General features: G+C 40.9%; 1 protein-coding gene across 1 annotated transcript in view; it reads right to left on the bottom strand.

Moving 5' to 3' along the window:
* LOC136872573 (venom allergen 5.02) overlaps window positions 1-11,108 on the bottom strand; it is a 184,040-nt gene extending 172,932 nt beyond the window's left edge. Inside the window, exon 1 of the mRNA XM_068227489.1 lies at window positions 11,101-11,108. The gene's annotated coding sequence lies outside the window, so the exon portion shown is untranslated. The remainder of the gene's footprint in view (window positions 1-11,100) is intronic.
* Window positions 11,109-18,425: the final 7,317 nt, after the last annotated feature.

Raw genomic sequence — 18,425 nt, 5'->3', positions numbered from 1 at the left:
TAATTATTGGCCACCTTCTTTGCGTTTTCACATTTTCAATTGAAACCCAACTTGAACATTGTATATAGTAGGGAGTATAGCTTGTTTACTTAACTCATTTGGATGCATCCAATTTTTACAATTATGTTGAATAATTTTACTTGATTATATAATTATTTTTTTCTTTAATTTAATTTTCTTGGATACTACTTAATTATGATACAATTCTTCGACAGGCCAGGATTAGGACATAGATAAATGAGGCCTGATTTCATTTCTTTTTTATGTTAGAGGTTTTTCTAAACCTCTTTTCTCCAATGCAATATAATTACGTCACTTAGAGATGCTGATTGCGTAGGGAACCAGCCACAGTGTATAAATAATTTTTCAAGATATTCTACCCTAATTTCAAATCATACTTAGACCAATTTATTAATAAAAGCTGAGTAGTGAAAACATTAAATTCTTTCAATGTCTATTTAGAATAAGTATTAGATATAAGCTTATAATGACTAATTCTGATTGCGATTATGATGATGACATGTACGGAATTCTTGACAAGCCATGATAATCTGATTTTTACGATAAATTTCGGTATCATACAAGTACGGTATCCGACTGATAGCGTGTTGAAGACGTTCATCTACGTAGGTTGGGATTTACCGTAGGCCATCGGTGTTCTTTCTCACGCGGAACTCACAACCCAGCAATATTTGGCAGATGAAATTGTTATTAAGAGCTAGTCTGGAACTCGTGTATCCCCACCTGGACGCGGGAGTGGTGCATGTAGTTAATTGTCGCCAATACGTGTGGCAAATAGAGAAAGACACCGTGGGAGTAAAGGGTCGCCAAAACATGTAGTAATTGGCGCCGCAACGTGTTGCAATTCAAGAGAAAGACACCGTGGGAGTAAAGGGTTGCCAAAAACATGTAATTTTTCGTGCCCAATTGTGTGGCAATTTTGAGAAAGATACTGGAATGGTTTCCGAAGGCATGTAATTTTGTCGCATTCCCGTGGAAATTTGAGACAAAAACACCGTGGGAGAGAGACGTTGGTCATCAGACCATGTACATTTGATGCTACGTCATATTCATAATGAAGAGGAAGACAGTAAGGTCAAGAAATGGAGTTGTTGAGTCTTGTAGAATTACGCAAACATGTGGCAGTCTGAGAAAAAAATTTTACTGAGAGAACCTTGATAAGAAGGGAAGGTATTTTAGGAGTTGGTTGACAGAGGATTTTGAATGTATGGACCAGATGATGGAGTGAAAATGGAACTATCGTGCAAAACTTAGTTATATCCGGTAAAAGAAGTTGTCGTTTGACCAGATAAAATTTGTATATTGGGATCGAAGAAAGCACAGGAGGACAATGGACTGTGAAGTCAAGTAGATGCCCAATAATAATAATAATTAGAGATAAGAGAGAAGAGAAACGGATGGATGAGATGAAGAAAATATCTCAGGACGGCTGGAAATAATCGAATTTCTGTCTAGAGGAAGCTGAGGTAGAATATGAAGACTTTATAATTATAGATATAAAACATTGTAAGTGAATTTAAGGAATGATGTTAATATGTTAGTCACAATTTATTATGAAATAACTTAGATATAGGAAGTAGATGGTAAGAAATTGAGTTATTTGAACCTTTTTAATTATTCATGCCAGAATTAAGGTTTGGAATCTTAGTCATTAGGGTAAATGTTTCATATTTCATGGAGTAATTGGGTCAACCTCGTAAGCAAAGCCTAGTCAGAGTAGTTAAGCCTATATTTAAGCATAGTACCAGTACAGTTGAGTGAGTTAAGGATAAGAATATTTGAGAATATTGAACTATAGAGAAGTTAGGGCAGAATTAGAGTATTATCTGAAATAATACAGAATTCCGAAATAATACGTAAAAGTAAAGATGTCAACGTTAAGCCAATTAAAAGCACAATTTGAAGAGTACCAGAAGGTACAGGAGGAGAAGCAAGAAAAATACCAGAATGAGCAGGAGAAATATCGGAAAGAACAGGAAGAGAAGCAAAAGGAATATTGGAAAGAACAAGAGGAGAAGCAAGAGAAATATCAGAAAGAGCAAGAAGAGAAGGAGAGGAGACAGAAAGAAGAACAACAGGGAATATTGCAAGCCATAAAACAAATGATGGAGGAAATGAATAGGAAACAGGAAGAGAATGAGAAGAAGCAGGAAGAAAAAGAGAGGAAACAAAAGGAAGAGGCAAGAAGAGAAACAGAAGCAAATGATGGAAGAAATTAAGAAAGGTCATCAGGAGCAGAAAGAAGAATTGAGCAAATATCAGGAAAAGATGGAAGAGGTAACTAGGGAGCAAGAAGAAAGACATAAAATAATAATGAAGGAGATGAAAGAAGAGATCTTGAAAATAGGATCAGAAATGGGTAAGATCAAGAACCACATGGAGGAATGGAAAGCAGAAATTAGCGGAAATATGGAAGAGAAAAACCAGAAAATACAAGAAGAAATAAATGACATCAAGAAAGAGATGATAGGGAACAATAACTATCTACAATCTCTAAAGGAGAATGAGATAAAGAACCTGACAGACAATATGGAGAGATTGCATATAGATTCCCAAGAGAAATGGAAACAATGTGAGGAGAAGATTGGGAAGTTAAGCGGCAAAATACAGACAACGAATGCTGATTTGGAAAAGAAATACGAACAAGCTGCAGATCAGATCGGAAATAAAATGACGGAAATAAGAGACGAGATCGAGCACAACAAAGAAGAACTAAATCAGAGGATGAGTAAATCTGAGGAAGGACTTCGGCAGATACAAGCTCAAATACGAGAGATCCGAGATGAAGAACATGGAAAGACCGTTACGATATCCAACGACGAGTGTCGTAAGAACGTGGAATTTCAGATGAATGAGAGAGAAGCTACATCTATACCGGTTACACGTTCGAATCACAGTATTGTGGAAAGGAATACAGAGAATGGAAGCAGTGGGAGTCCCACTATAATAAACGTAATAAAGACATTCGACGATAGGCCTAAACATTTTAATAACACCACGAGTATTTCACCAAAACGTTTTCTTCGGGAAATGGATGATTATTTTAGAGAGCATGGTATCCCAGAGGAGAAAAAACTGAAAGTAGTAGAAAAACACTTGGACGCAAATCCTAGTTTGTGGTTCCAAGCATTCAAATATACTTTTCATGAGTACAGCGATTTTAAAACAGCATTCTTGCAGCGCTTTTGGAATCCAGACGTTCAGCACAACCTACGTTTAGAACTCTATTCCCGTAAATATGCTTCAAATGGTCAAACAGGGTTCAGCGATTTCTTTGCCCACCAGTTTTACCGTTTTCAGGACCTGGATTCACCACCCAGCGAACTCGAAGCAATTAAGACTATACAACGTCAATTTCCTTTAGACGTTCAACGATTATTAGCTACTGCTAACCCGGTAACCGCAGTACAGATGGAGACAACGCTAAGGCAGATTGACATGACTACGGTACCACATCCTCACAGGATAGCTAGGAACGGTTACAGTGAAGAAACTGTTAACATACTTACGCAAGATGACACGAGCAGAAATACCCTGGAAGAACGTAGGAACATAAACAGAAAAAGACAATGGGGTAATCCAGAAAATGGAAGAAAGGAGGAAGAAAAATGACATTGCAGGAGAGGAGCCTATGGTCAAGTGACATATATGGTAAATAGGAGATACAAGCCCAATATGCGACTGAGGAACCAGTATCGAGAAGGCAGAGGAAGAAACAATTTCAGAGAGAGACCCCGATACGAAAGAAGGAATGTTAGGGATAGCCAAGAAAAGGAAAGTTACAACCGAAGGTACATTCAGGAACTGAATGAGGCCCGAAATGATAAAATTAAATGGGAAAAGGCTATAAGAGATCAAGACGTAAATACTGACGTGGAAGGAGCCGAGAGTCTTGAACTACAAAGATTTAAGAAACGAAGACAGGAAGAACAGACGCTCAATCCCAACACAAAGGAATTTGAGTATAGGAGAGAGAGCGAAAGGCCAACAAGCAAAAAAAAAAAAAACGCCGATTTCAGATTAGAAGGCGAAATTGAGAATGTAGAAAACGCAGGAAATTTCAAAATTAACAGTTATTTTATAACGCAAGTAGATTCGTGGGAGATTGATTCTGAAGAATTGGTTAAGGACTTAACACAGCATCATATGAAGAAAAGATATAATTTACCTATTATAGTAGCAAGAGTAGGAGAACTTAAAGTACATTGCCTCGTGGATTCTGGAGCCAGTATTAGTGTGTTATTCAAAGAGCTTTTCCAAGACATGAAAAAAGAATGAAACTACTAACAATACCAGTGTCAAAAATTAAGATACGGGGTATTGTACCTGACAAGACAGTGGAGTGTAATGTACAAACATATCTGGAGATTAATATAGGAAGCAGAAATTTTGAACACCCATTCGTAGTCATGAACCGAATCAAATATAACATCATACTAGGAATAGATTTTATGACAGTCACAGGAATGACCATTGACATGGAGAAACAAGAGATAAGATTTCCTATTTGCGATGAGAATACTGAAGAAAAACAGGAAAGAATTAAGATCAATGAGGGCGTTGGTGTAGTTAATAGTGCGAAAGTCGAGGAAGAAGGAGAGGACCCACAGTCAGAAAGGAATCCGAGATTGCAGATAGAAGGGAATGAGATGTCAATGTCATGTGAGAATATACTAGAAAGTATTCAGAAGGTCATGATTACAGTGGAGGAAGAAAATATACCAAACATCTCAGAGGCAGTTGCAAATGCCAAAATTTCACCTGTTGAAAAATCCAAACTTCACGGAATCTTGCAGGAATATTCAGATCTATTCAGGAACAAGCCAGGACAGATTCCCAATTTTAGGTACAAGTTGTTGGTAAATGATTGGACACCTTTTAAAGGGAAATTATATGGGGTACCAGAGAAATATTTCTCAGAAGTAAAAGAAATTATAAAAGGCATGGAGGATGATGGAATCATCATGAAAACCTCCAGTCCATATTTGAACCCGTTAGTAATAGTAGTGAAAAGCAACGGGAAACTGAGAATTTGCCTAGACGCGCGATGCTTAAATACCCGGCTAATTCCTGAATATAATACTGTACCGAAGATTAAGGATATTGTACAGAAATTCCGAGACATGAGGTATTTTTCGACGATGGACTTCACGTCTTCCTATCATCATATTGTCCTTGAAGAAAAGTCTCGACTGCTAACGGGATTCATGTTTGACAGTCAGACTTATGTCTACTGTCGGTTGCCTTTCGGGCTGAAGAACAGTTGTGCCGTTTTGGTGAGAGCCCTGGATAGGAATTTAACTCCAGAGGTGAAGGAATTTCTAACTTGTTATGTAGACGACCTCATTTTGGCGACCAAGACATTCGATGATCATTGTGATAAGCTGGAGAAGTTATTTCAGAATCTAAGGACAGCTGGATTCAAAATCAACATAGCCAAGTCCAAGTTTTGTCAGGAAGAAGTATTATTTGTCGGTCACATGATAGATGGCACAGGGGTACGACCAAACCCAGTAAAAATCCAGGCGATATGCGACTTTCCTCGACCAAAACGCATTAAACATGTACAATTCCTCGGAATGGCCCAATTCTTTTCTAACCACTGTAAAGGCTACACTCAAACTGCAGCACCTCTACAGGATCTGTTGAAGACAAATAACAGATGGAAGTGGGATGAAAAAGCAGAAAGGGCATTCCAAGAATTGAAAACTTTGCTGACCAGAAGTATAAAGTTAGGCTATCCTAATTACGAAAAGGAATTTATTATCCAGTCAGATGCCTCGAATGTCGGTATAGGCGCGTGTTTATACCAAGAGGAAGAGGGAACACCTCCTAAAAGAATATATTTAGCCTTCACCAGTCGAAAGTTGAGGAGTCATGAAATTCATTACACTACTACAGAACAAGAGCTACTAGCGATAGTCTATGCTTTACAGCAGTGGAAAAAGACCATCTATGGTTATCCGATAACCGTCAGATCGGATCACAAAGCGTTGACTTTCGGACTTAAAGCAGCAATGACGAACGAAAGGATAACAAGATGGATGTTGTTCACTCAACAATTCCAGATAAAGATAGAATACTGTAGTGGAAAGGAAAATATCCTAGCCGATGCTCTAAGTCGAAACCCCGTGGACAATATGGAGGAAGTCCATAAAATAGAGCTAATTCCAGAAGATGAGGATATTCTAGAAACATTAAGGAATATTATACAGTTGCAACGTCAGGATGAGAAGTTGAAGAATATCATAGACAAGCTAGAAAATAGAGATTGTGGTTCTGAGGCAAGGTCGAAAATATCAAGAGTATACAGCATCGAACGGGGTATGCTCATGGCTAAGACAGGCAAAGTTCAAGATAAAGTACGCATCGTATTACCTTCAGTATTATGTAGAGAAGTGATCTGGCACGTACATCGAATCACAGGACATGGCGGTATGGAGAAAGTGACTCAAGTCATCCTAGAAAAGTTCACTTGGAAAGGAAATAGAAGGACTATAAGGAATATAGTAAGAACTTGTGATATTTGCCAGAAAGTTAAACAAGGTAATTGTCTGATAAGGCATGAACCAAGGGACATATTACCACACAAAGCCAGAGAGCTATATGCTATCGATATATTTGGTAAGCTTCCTACGGCTAAAAAAGGAAATAAATTCATCGTGGTAGTTATGGACGTTTTCTCAAAGTACGTATCACTTCAACCAATACAGCGTGCTAATTCAAAACAAGTAATACGACGTCTAGTTAAACACATATTGCCTAACATGGGAAAACCCGAGAGATTGTTGTCCGACAGAGGAACCCAGTTTACATCATTTCAATTTAAAGAGGCTATGGAAGAGATGGGAATTAAACATGTTCTATGTTCAATAAGACATCCAGCATCCAACCCAGTCGAAAGATATATGAAAGAAATAGCTAAATTTTGCCGGATATACTGTTCCAAGCAACACTGGAAGTGGATAGATGTACTTGAGAAAATTGAAGAAAGCATTAATAACACTGTCCACGAATCCAGCGGCCAAATTCCAAAAGTTATTCACTACAATATTAGACCTGAGAAACCATGGGACAAAATAATTCAGCTACCTACCGAACCAAGCTTAGACCAAGATAAGCTGAACCAACTAGTTCGAGAGAGGATGTATAAACAACCCCAGAGGAGACTGAGGAGGATACAACACAAGAAATTCCATCCTGAATTGAAGAAAGGCGACCTAATATTAGTAAAGAAGCCAGCAATCTCGAATGTATCCACTAAAGTATTTGCAAAGTTCGTACATTTATTCGATGGACCATTTGTTATACATCGATCATTTGGGAACAACGCATACGAAGTTCACGACCTGAATGGGAGAAGTAAAGGAATACACAATGCGGCAAATATTAAGTTATACTTCAAGGAACAAAGGGATTAGAGTCTATCAAATATCGCAGTTAAACAAGGAATGAGAACTGGAATGGCCTATGACAAGAACGAACCAATTGATCTGTAAAAAAAACTTACAGTAATGCTCTCAAAATTCTGACTAAGAACAGTGAAAAGTCCCATTATGATATTAGAAATAAGGAAAATATAAGATAAATATATAGCAAGCCATATATTTAAATCAACGTGGGAGGAGTAAATGTGCCATTTCACCGTTCTATAGTTGCAGTATTAGGAACAAAAATAGCGCTCCAGCCATTAAAGAATTAAAATAAAGCAATTAGCAGCGGTACGAGCTGAAGAGACAATAAATTCAACCGGCAATCACGGAAAGAACCACTTTTAGAAGGCGGTGCGAAAGAATGACGAGAGCGGATTATTTAAAACGATTATTGAAAAAAAAATCTTCCATTAGAACAAATCTCAATCCTGCACTGCATCGAAGAAAGGACGGAGTCGAGTAAAGAAACCAGTACTTATCAGATTCTTTAATCAATTATTGGAGAAAAGATCAAATCTACGATAACCCGCTTAACATCAGCTGTGGTTGACACATATACGTGAGATTATAGACCAGCTGTTAGGAAACGTCAAGTTGGATCTGTACTACGTCACGGTTGGGCTCGGAACATTGTGTTTGCCCGATACTGCACAACGTCAAGAGAGCTGAATTAAACTGAAAATAAAGTGCAATTCTAAAAGCACGTAAAATTCACACTGTTTCGGCGAGCAAGGCAGTTGAAATAAGACGATATTTAGAGCTCTTATAAGCAAATTAGACGGACCAAAATACATAATACTTTTCGCATTAGCACTACTAAGCAGATTACAGCATGTATAAATCAACTAATGCTTTGTGTTATTCTGTCCTTGACGCAATGAAGACCACTATGATGTTCTAAGAAGCTGAGGCAGAGACTACTCCGACTATGGTGGCGCTTCACGAGATTGATGACCCAGGAGGGCGGTAATCAGCTGTGAGGACGAGATGGACCCGATTACCTAAGCCGAACCATGGAGCGAGGCCTACCATCCCATGACGATTAACAGCGAGATGGAAGTCAATACCCAATAAGCAAAGTTAAGTCCCCATTTGAGTCGTGTCGTAAGTAGAAACCTTCATTCTTTTGGTTAATTATATAATGTGCATTATGACATTGTGTGTGCGTAGTTAATATACAAGTGTACTTACAAGGAAATAGGTATTCATCTGAAGTTACCATAAATCCCAGACATAGGTGTAATATACCAGTGAATGCCGTTCGTAAGTTTATCAATATCGTATTGGAGAAGTGATTGATATTTTTCTTAATTCGTTGTCAGTGAAGTGTTCAAGTATTAAGAGGAAGCTAATATTTATATGCGTGATGGCTTTAACAAAATAACATCCGTAAAGATCGTATTTAGGGAATGTTACAATAAAATATAGTGGCACAGTTTTAAGGTTACGATGTGCTGTTCTTTGATACTATGACAGTAATGATAATGATTTATATATGTGTAGGTTATGGCACATATGTTGCGCATTTTGATGAAACGAGTGCTTTGATTATGAATGCTACGCGATAATTGAAATGTTAAATGGTGAATGTAATAAGCATATGAGTTGATAGTATATTTTGATGGTGATAGTTATTGTTATTTAGGAAGTTGGTCATAGTATTCTTCGAGAGATGGTAGTATGTGTAGGTTGCACATGCTAAGGTATAGGTATTGAAACATACTGTTTTCAATTGCTATTTTATTCCCTAATATATATATAATACAGATTAGGATACGCCACCTACGTCAATATTTAGGCCTTCACTGACATACCTATGATTGTTTTCATGTATTCTCACATACGGCAATTTAACTTATGATTTTATGAGAGCAGTTTAACACATCACTGGTAACTTAGTCTTTCATATGTGGATTTTTAGATGAAGATAGAGTCTTCATATGTGTCAATTTTTCCACCTATGGTATTATTCGTTGGAAGATTAATTAAATACACTTGGTAATGCTATATTAAGTCATATGCGCATTTTAACTGAATTTCAACCATGAATTAAAATAATAATTGAATGATTTAGTCACATAAACCTTACAATGAAATTAATTTGAGATTGCTTACGACTTAAAGTGGACTTAGATTTGCTTATATGGAGGTCAGTTGAAATGAAATATGAAACATACAAAAATTTGAAACCTCAACTAGAGAAAATCCCTAATGGACAAACATTAATTTTCTCACACGATTTTTCTACTGTGCGTGGACATTGATGTGAAGTGTTCAGCCGAGAGATATGCATTTCTTTTATTGCATGTGAATTTAGGTTCAGACGATTGAATTTTGGTAATTTTCAGGAGCAATCCAGTTTAATATGGAAAGATTCCAGATATTAATTAATTAATTAATTAATTAATTGATTAATTATTGGCCACCTTCTTTGCGTTTTCACATTTTCAATTGAAACCCAACTTGAACATTGTATATAGTAGGGAGTATAGCTTGTTTACTTAACTCATTTGGATGCATCCAATTTTTACAATTATGTTGAATAATTTTACTTGATTATATAATTATTTTTTTCTTTTCATTTAATTTTCTTGGATACTACTTAATTATGATACAATTCTTCGACAGGCCAGGATTAGGACATAGATAAATGAGGCCTGATTTCATTTCTTTTTTATGTTAGAGGTTTTTCTAAACCTCTTTTCTCCAATGCAATATAATTACGTCACTTAGAGATGCTGATTGCGTAGGGAACCAGCCACAGTGTATAAATAATTTTTCAAGATATTCTACCCTAATTTCAAATCATACTTAGACCAATTTATTAATAAAAGCTGAGTAGTGAAAACATTAAATTCTTTCAATGTCTATTTAGAATAAGTATTAGATATAAGCTTATAATGACTAATTCTGATTGCGATTATGATGATGACATGTACGGAATTCTTGACAAGCCATGATAATCTGATTTTTACGATAAATTCCGGTATCATACAAGTACGGTATCCGACTGATAGCGTGTTGAAGACGTTCATCTACGTAGGTTGGGATTTACCGTAGGCCATCGGTGTTCTTTCTCACGCGGAACTCACAACCCAGCAATATTTGGCAGATGAAATTGTTATTAAGAGCTAGTCTGGAACTCGTGTATCCCCACCTGGACGCGGGAGTGGTGCAATAGGCTAGAAAGATTCAGAGCGGGTCAGCTCTTTATGGTGTTTTGAAAGGTGCCTCTAGGAGGCTTGACATTACTAGGTGGGAGCAAGTGCTCCATCTAATTAGGAGTTTCCTGCCCTTTGGTAATTTGTGGTTGTGAGCTGAGAGCTCAAGGATTGTGAAATTGGGGCTCGAAGCTCAGGATTTGTAAGGACCCCTTAACTTATGCTTTCGTTTGTAAAGTATAATTGTACATGATTTTTTTTCATTGTTATTTCACCTAGCGAAAATTTGTTAAATCTTGTTGTCTATTGAAAATATAACCTTTATTTAAATTTTTAATTCATCTTTCGGGCTTGTAGTTAGACCCATTCCAGCCCGCACCTTCTTTCACCTCTGCCTTCCACGGATAACTCCGTAACAATAATAATGATAATAATAATAATAATAATAATAATAATAATAATAATAATAATAATAACCAACTTACTCTTTAGCGCCGTGCCACAATGTTTGAGACTGACTTCGGCATCCTGTGACGGAGGAAGCGGAAGGCACGGTCGAACGACTGAACACGTGGTCGCACTGTCCGTATGTCTCTTTTTATCCACATGTCATCATTATATATGCATGCATCATACCGTAATAACTTCCTCAATGTAGAAACACTCATAATTCAGTTTTACGGTTTTGTCAAATTCGTGTGTAAGCGCTAAATTTAGATGCTTTTTTTTTCTTCACGTCGCACCGACAAAGATAGCACCTATGGTGACGATGGGACATGAAATGCCTAGGAATAGGAAGGAAGCTATGGTGATGATGGTGAAGATAATGCTCGTTGTTTTAAGGGGCAAAACATATACGTCATCAGCCCCTGAGGGTACGAAATGATGATGACGCTTGTTTTTTAAAGGGGCCTAACATCGAGGTCATCGGCCCCTAATGGTACGAAATTAAATAACAAAAAGTTCAAATTATTCCACTGACCAAAATAAAGTAAAAAAATGGCATAATGAATGGATAGACATGAACCCAACAAAAACAAAAAACAAGCAAAGGAAAAAAAACAGTGGATCAAACTCAAACAAAGATAGTAAATAAAGGTATTGCTGAGCAAGGGACCACTCATAAAGCACAATGATGCTTGATGCCTAAAGGGGTGCAAAATCCATGTCGAAGGCCCCAGAGAATGGTACATGTCGCGAGTAAAGTAGAACCATGATATTTGTCATGTTGGGTTACTAATCATGATGATGATGATGCTTGTTGTTTTAAGGGGCCTAACATCGAAGGTCATCGGCCCCTAATGGTACGAAATGAAAGAACAAAAATTGCAAAGGCATCCACTGACCGAAATAAAAATAAAATATGGCATGAAGAAAGAATGGATGGACAGGAACTCAACAAAACACAAAACAAACAAACAAAAACCAGTGGATCCGACTCAATACAGATCGAAAATAACATTATTACCGACCAAGGAACCACTTATAAAGCACAGTGATGCTTGGTGTCTAAAGGGGGTGCAAAATCCACGTATAAGGCCCCACAGAATGGTACATGTCGCGAGTAAAATAGAACCATGGTATGTGTCATGTTGGGGTATTAATCAGAAGTAGCGAAGACTCACGGTGTTCCACAAAAGATGGTACTACTCAGAAGTACTGCAATACGTACAAGTAACGCAGACCTATGGTGTGTCTCACACAATGGCCCAACTCAGAGTCAACGCAAACCGAGAAGGTTCCCCACCTAGGTGTACTAAACACGGGCGCCGGTATTCCCGTGGTGTTCCTCACATAGTGGGTACTAATCACAGGCAACGCAGACCCACGGTGCTGCTCATATAGTGGTACAACTCACAGGCTACGCCCAGACCCGCGGTGTTGCACACATGGGTACGACGCACGGGTACTGGAATCCACCAGGCCAGGCTTTTACTGCTACTAATCACAAACCTATTTCGTACCGAATTTGATGATGATGATGATGATGCTTGTTGTTTTAAGGGGCCTAACATCGAAGGTCATCGGCCCCTAATGGTACGAAATGAAAGAACAAAAATTGCAAAGGCATCCACTGACCAAAATAAAAATAAAATATGGCATGAAGAATGAATGGATGGACAGGAACTCAACAAAACACAAAACAAACAAACAAAAACCAGTGGATCCGACTCAATACAGATCGAAAATAACATTATTACCGACCAAGGAACCACTTACAAAGCACAATGATGCTTGGTGTCTAAAGGGGGTGCAAAATCCACGTCTAAGGCCCCACAGAATGGTACATTTCGCGAGTAAAATAGAACCATGTTATGTGTCATGTTGGGGTATTAATCACAAGTAGCGAAGACTCACGGTGTTCCACAAAAGATGGTACTACTCACAAGTATTGCAATACGTATGAGTAACGCAGACCTATGGTGTGTCTCACACAATGGCCCAACTCAGAGTCAACGCAAACCGAGAAGGTTCCCCACCTAGGTGTACTAAACACGGGCGCCGGTATTCCCGTGGTGTTCCTCACATAGTGGGTACTAATCACAGGCAACGCAGACCCACGGTGCTGCTCATATAGTGGTACAACTAACAGGCTACGCCCAGACCCGCGGTGTTGCACACATGGGTACGACGCACGGGTACTGGAATCCACCAGGCCAGGCTTTAACTGCCACTAATCACAAACCTATTTCGTACCGAATTTAGTGGTACTACTCGCAAGTACAGGCAACCTATGGTGTTCCCCGCGTGATGGTACGATTCAAAATTAGTTTCATGGTTCTAATTCAGTCAGCCCTTGGTCGCCCCTTTCAGTCGCCTCTTACGACAGGCAGGGGATACCGCGGGTGTATTCTACACGTGCGTCCCCCACCCGCAGGGGGTAGTGTGTTTGGTCCGCGAGAGGTATTTTATTTCCCTCAAGTCCACCGGCTAGCCGGTTTGGACCCCGCTATCCGCCACCTGGGACGCGCCACGTGGGAGTATCACCTCTCCCCCTGCTACGCCAGCGTAGCAGGTTCGTGGCGTACCGAATTTAGTGGTACTACTCGCAAATACAGGTATCCTATGGTGTTCCCCTCGTGATGGTACGATTCAAAATTAGTTTCATGGTTCTAATTCAGTCCGCCCTTGGTCGCCCCTTTTAGTCGCCTCTTACGACAGGCAGGGGATACCGCGGGTGTATTCTACATGCGCGTCCCCCACCCGCAGGGGGTAGTGTGTTTGGTCCGCGAGAGGTATTTTATTTCCCTCAAGTCCGCCGGCAAGCCGGTTAGGACCCCCCTATCCGCCACCTGGGACGCGCCACGTGGGAGTATCACCTCTCCCCCTGCTAAGCCTGCGTAGTAGCAGGTTCGTGCAGGGGTACTAATCAAAAGTAGCGAAGACTCACGGTGTTCCACACAAGATGGTACTACTCACAAGTATTGTGCTTCGTACAGGTAACGCAGACCGATGGTGTTTCGCACACAATGGCGCCACACATAGTCAACGCAAACCGATGAGTTTCCTCACCTAGGTGTACTAGTCACGGGTGCCGGTCCCACGGGCCCCGTGGTGTTCCTCACATGGTGGATACTAATCACAGGCAACGCAGACCCACGGTGTCGCTCACATGGGTACGACGCACGGGTACTGGAAAACCTCCAGGCCAGGCTCTATACTGCTACTAATCACAAACCTATTTCGTACCTAATATAGTGGTACTACTCGCAAGTACAGGCATCCTATGATGTTCCCCGCGTGATGGTACGAATCAAAAGTAGTTTCATGGTTCTAATTCAATCATCCCTTGGTCGCCACTTTTAGTCGCCTCTCACGACAGGCAGCGGATGCCCTGTGTCTATTCTTCATCTGCGTCCCCCACCCACAGGGGGTAGTGTGTTTGGTCCGCGAGAGGTATTTTATTTCCCTTAAGTCCGCCGGCAAGCCGGTTAGGACCCCCTTACCCGCCACCTGGGACGCGCCACGTGGGAGTATCACCTCTCCCCGTGATACGCCAGCGTAGCAGGTTCGTGGGGTACGAAATGAAATGAAAATTAAAAGTTTTACGACGACGATGATGATGATTGTTGTTTAAAGGCGCCTAACATCGAGGTCATCGACCCCTAATGGTACGAAATGAAATAACAAAAAAAGGGCAAATTCATCCACTGAACAAAATCAAATAAAAAATGTCATGGATGGACATGAACCCAACAAAATACAAACAATAAAAAACCAAACAAACAAAAAAACAGTGGATCAAACACCAAAAAAAAGGATCGTAAATAATAGTATTACTGACCAAGGGACCACTTATAAAGCACAATGATGCTTGATGTCTAAAGGGGTGCAAAATCCACGTCTAAGGCCCCACAGAATGGTACATGTCGCGAGTGAAGTAGAACCATGATATTTGTCATGTCGGGGTACTAATCAAAAGTAGCGAACACTCACGGTGTTCCACACACGATGGTACTTTTTTTTTCTAGGGGCTTTACGTCGCACCGACACAGATAGGTCTTATGGCGACGATGGGATAGGAAAGGCCTAGGAGTTGGAAGGAAGCGGCCGTAGCCTTAATTATGGTACAGCCCCAGCATTTGCCTGGTGTGAAAATGGGAAACCACGGAAAACCATTTTCAGGGCTGCCGATAGTGGTACTACACGCAAGTATTTTACATCGTACAGGTAACGCAGACCTATGGTGTTTCTCATAATGGCGCCACAGATAGGCAACGCAAACCCATAGTGTTCCTCACCTAGATGTATTAATCACGGGCGCCGGTATGCGCGTGGTGTTTCTCACATATTGGGTACTATATTTTCTTTTTTTGCTAGTTGTTTTACGTCGCACCGACACAGACAGGTCTTACGGCGACGATGGGACAGGACAGGCCTAGGAGTGGGAAGGAAGCGGCCGTGGCCTTAATTAAAGTACAGCCCCAGCATTTGCCTGGTATGAAAATGGGAAACCACGGAAATCCATTTTCAGGGCTGCCGACAGTGGGGTTCGAACCTACTATCTCCCGAATACTGGATACTGGCCGCACTTAAGCGACTGCAGCTATCGAGCTCGGTATTGGGTACTAAGCACAGGCAAAGCAGACCGACGGTGCCGCACATATAGTGGTACTAATCACAGGCAACGCCCAGACCCGTGGTGTTGCCCACGTGGATACAACGCACGGGTACTGGAATCCACCAAGCCAGGCTTTTTACTGCAACTAATCACAAACCTATTTCTTACCAAGTTAGTGATACTACTCGCAAGTACATGCAACCCATGGTGTTCCCCGCATGATGGTACGAATCAAGAGTAGTTTCATGGTTCTTTAGTCGCCTCTTACGACAGGCAGGGGATGCCGCGTGTGTATTCTACATGTGCGTCCCCCACCCGAAGGGGGTAGTGTGTTTGGTCCGCGAGAGGTATTTTATTTCCCACAAGTCCGCCGGCAAGGCGGTTAGGACCCCCCTATCCGCCACCTGGGACGCGCTACGTGGGAGTATCACCTCTCCCCCTGCTCCGCCTGCGTAGCAGGTTCGTGGCTCGCAAGTACAGGCAACCCATGGTGTTCCCCGCGTGATGGTACTAATCAAAAGTAGTTTCATGGTTCTAATTCAATCATCCCTTGGTCGCCCCTTTTAGTCGCATCTCACGACAGGCAGGGGATACCGTGGTTGTATTATTCGTCTGCATCCCCACCAACAGGGGTAGACAGTGCAAAAGGAAGAAAAAGGAAGAAATAAGAAGGGATCCGTCACTTCGAAAAATGAAGTAACGGGTGAAGAAAGGCGAGGGCCACGAAGGGCGTGAAAATGAAAAACTCCCTAGGCACTGCCAGATCTCAGCCACGGGCCCCGTGGTCACCAACCCACGCTCTCAAGTTGAGAGCACCTTAGGCCCCTTTTAGTCGCCTCTTACAACAGGCAGGGCATACCGTGGATGCATTCTTAAGCTGCGTCCCCCACCCACAGGGGGTCTACTAAAAAGGGATTGGTTTTATCAGCTTAAAATCGTGCCCATCTGTTCTGGTAGCATCCAGAAACCTAGGGAAGCTGGACCTCATTCCTTTACGCTGCGCATGTTCCCACGGGGGTTAACCCCCGGGGAATCAAAAGTTAAAGACTTCGGTGGCGGACCACCTTGGGCAGGTCGAAGACGTTTCGAAGCCATGCCCGAAATCATCCTTCCCGAATGCCACCCACTCCGACCAGAGGTCTCTCTAACCGAACCAAGCAGCCAAGGCATTACCCACCAGGTCGTAGCCGGTACTGCCCGAGGTCCGAGACAAAATAATAAACAATTAATAGTACTGTGATACGTCCTTCTGGCATTCGGATGTGTGGGGACTGTGTTGTCAGGCAGATACTACTGCACTGGTACATGGCACTCCCAACCGCCCCTTCCTGAGTGGTCACAAGCGGGATTTTGGGCGTAATTGCTCGCATAAGAAGCCCATCTCCGAGCAGCACGCACATCAAAAATTTAGAATCGGTCTACAACTAACCCTCAAAATCAATAAAAATAAAGAGGGGACCATGGCCACATAACAGTTTGTTGCCTTCTACGTCAGGCAGGGATTACCTGTGAATGTATTCAGCACCCCCCGCCCCCCAATCCACAGGGGGTCCAATACATTATACCAAATCGCAATCCATGTCCGCGCCTATTTCGCCCTTTATAGTCGCCTCTTACGACAGGCAGCGGATACCGGGGGTGTTTCCGACATCTGCGTCCCCCAACCGCAGGAGCTTTGTAATAGTGATGAACCATCTTTCTAAATTCCGAGATGGATATGATGAAACACCACAACACTAATTACTGAGAATGCTGCAGGGAAACTGGCTCCACTAATGATAGTGTAAAGATAAACACCCACTGATGGAACTGATTCCATTGATGTTAAAGTAAATCATAACATTGTAGACGTAAATTTATAATTCTATAATTCTACACATTGTGATTGTTCATAGATATACTAGAGTATATCTTATGAATGCGCAATTCGACGCTAAGAAAATGGCTGGACGACCCGTGAACTTTTCGAGTAAAATGCCAACATATTCCATCCTAGATTGGTCCAAAACAATATTTAGCACTCAGATATACTGATGATGTACGAGAGTCGAGTCAGAAGTCATGGCAACTTTTTTTTTTCTCGCGAACATGAGACAACACGGAAAATCTTTTTTTTTTTTTGCTAGGGGCTTTACGTCACACCGACACAGATAGGTCTTTTGGCGACGATGGGATAGGAAAGGCCTAGGAGTTGGAAGGAAGCGGCCGTGGCCTTAATTAAGGTACAACCCCAGCATTTGCCTGGTGTGAAAATGGGAAACCACGGAAAACCATTTTCAGGGCTGCCGATAGTGGTCGGAAAATCTAAGTTATGCATTTGGAAATATGATGATGATGATGATGATGCTTGTTGTTTAAAGGGGCCTAACATCGAAGGTCATCGGCCCCTAATGGAATGTGATAAACGACATGAGAGATGATGTTAAAATTTTAAAAACATATCCACTGACTAGAGTTTAAAAATGATGGAGAAAAATGAGGGTGAGATTAAAACAATCAGTGGATCTAATACGCAATGCCTTATTTTCTAATAAAACAAGAGAAATTACAGGAAAACAAAAGAATAAGACATTGCCTGGTAGTACATAATTTACGAGAGACGTTAAAATAACACATTAAAATAAGCAAAACAAACTAAAATTAAGTCAATAGGATAAAAGCGAAAGTGACACAAAACACACTAGGACAAAGGACAGCATTACACACGAGAAAACAGTCCACTATCCCTCATAAAGCGGATGACGAGGT

This window comes from Anabrus simplex, chromosome 4 (assembly GCF_040414725.1).
Source record: "Anabrus simplex isolate iqAnaSimp1 chromosome 4, ASM4041472v1, whole genome shotgun sequence".
Taxonomy (NCBI): domain Eukaryota; kingdom Metazoa; phylum Arthropoda; class Insecta; order Orthoptera; family Tettigoniidae; genus Anabrus; species Anabrus simplex.
Note: the sequence above shows the minus strand (reverse complement) of the source record. Positions and strands in the feature narration are given on the sequence as shown.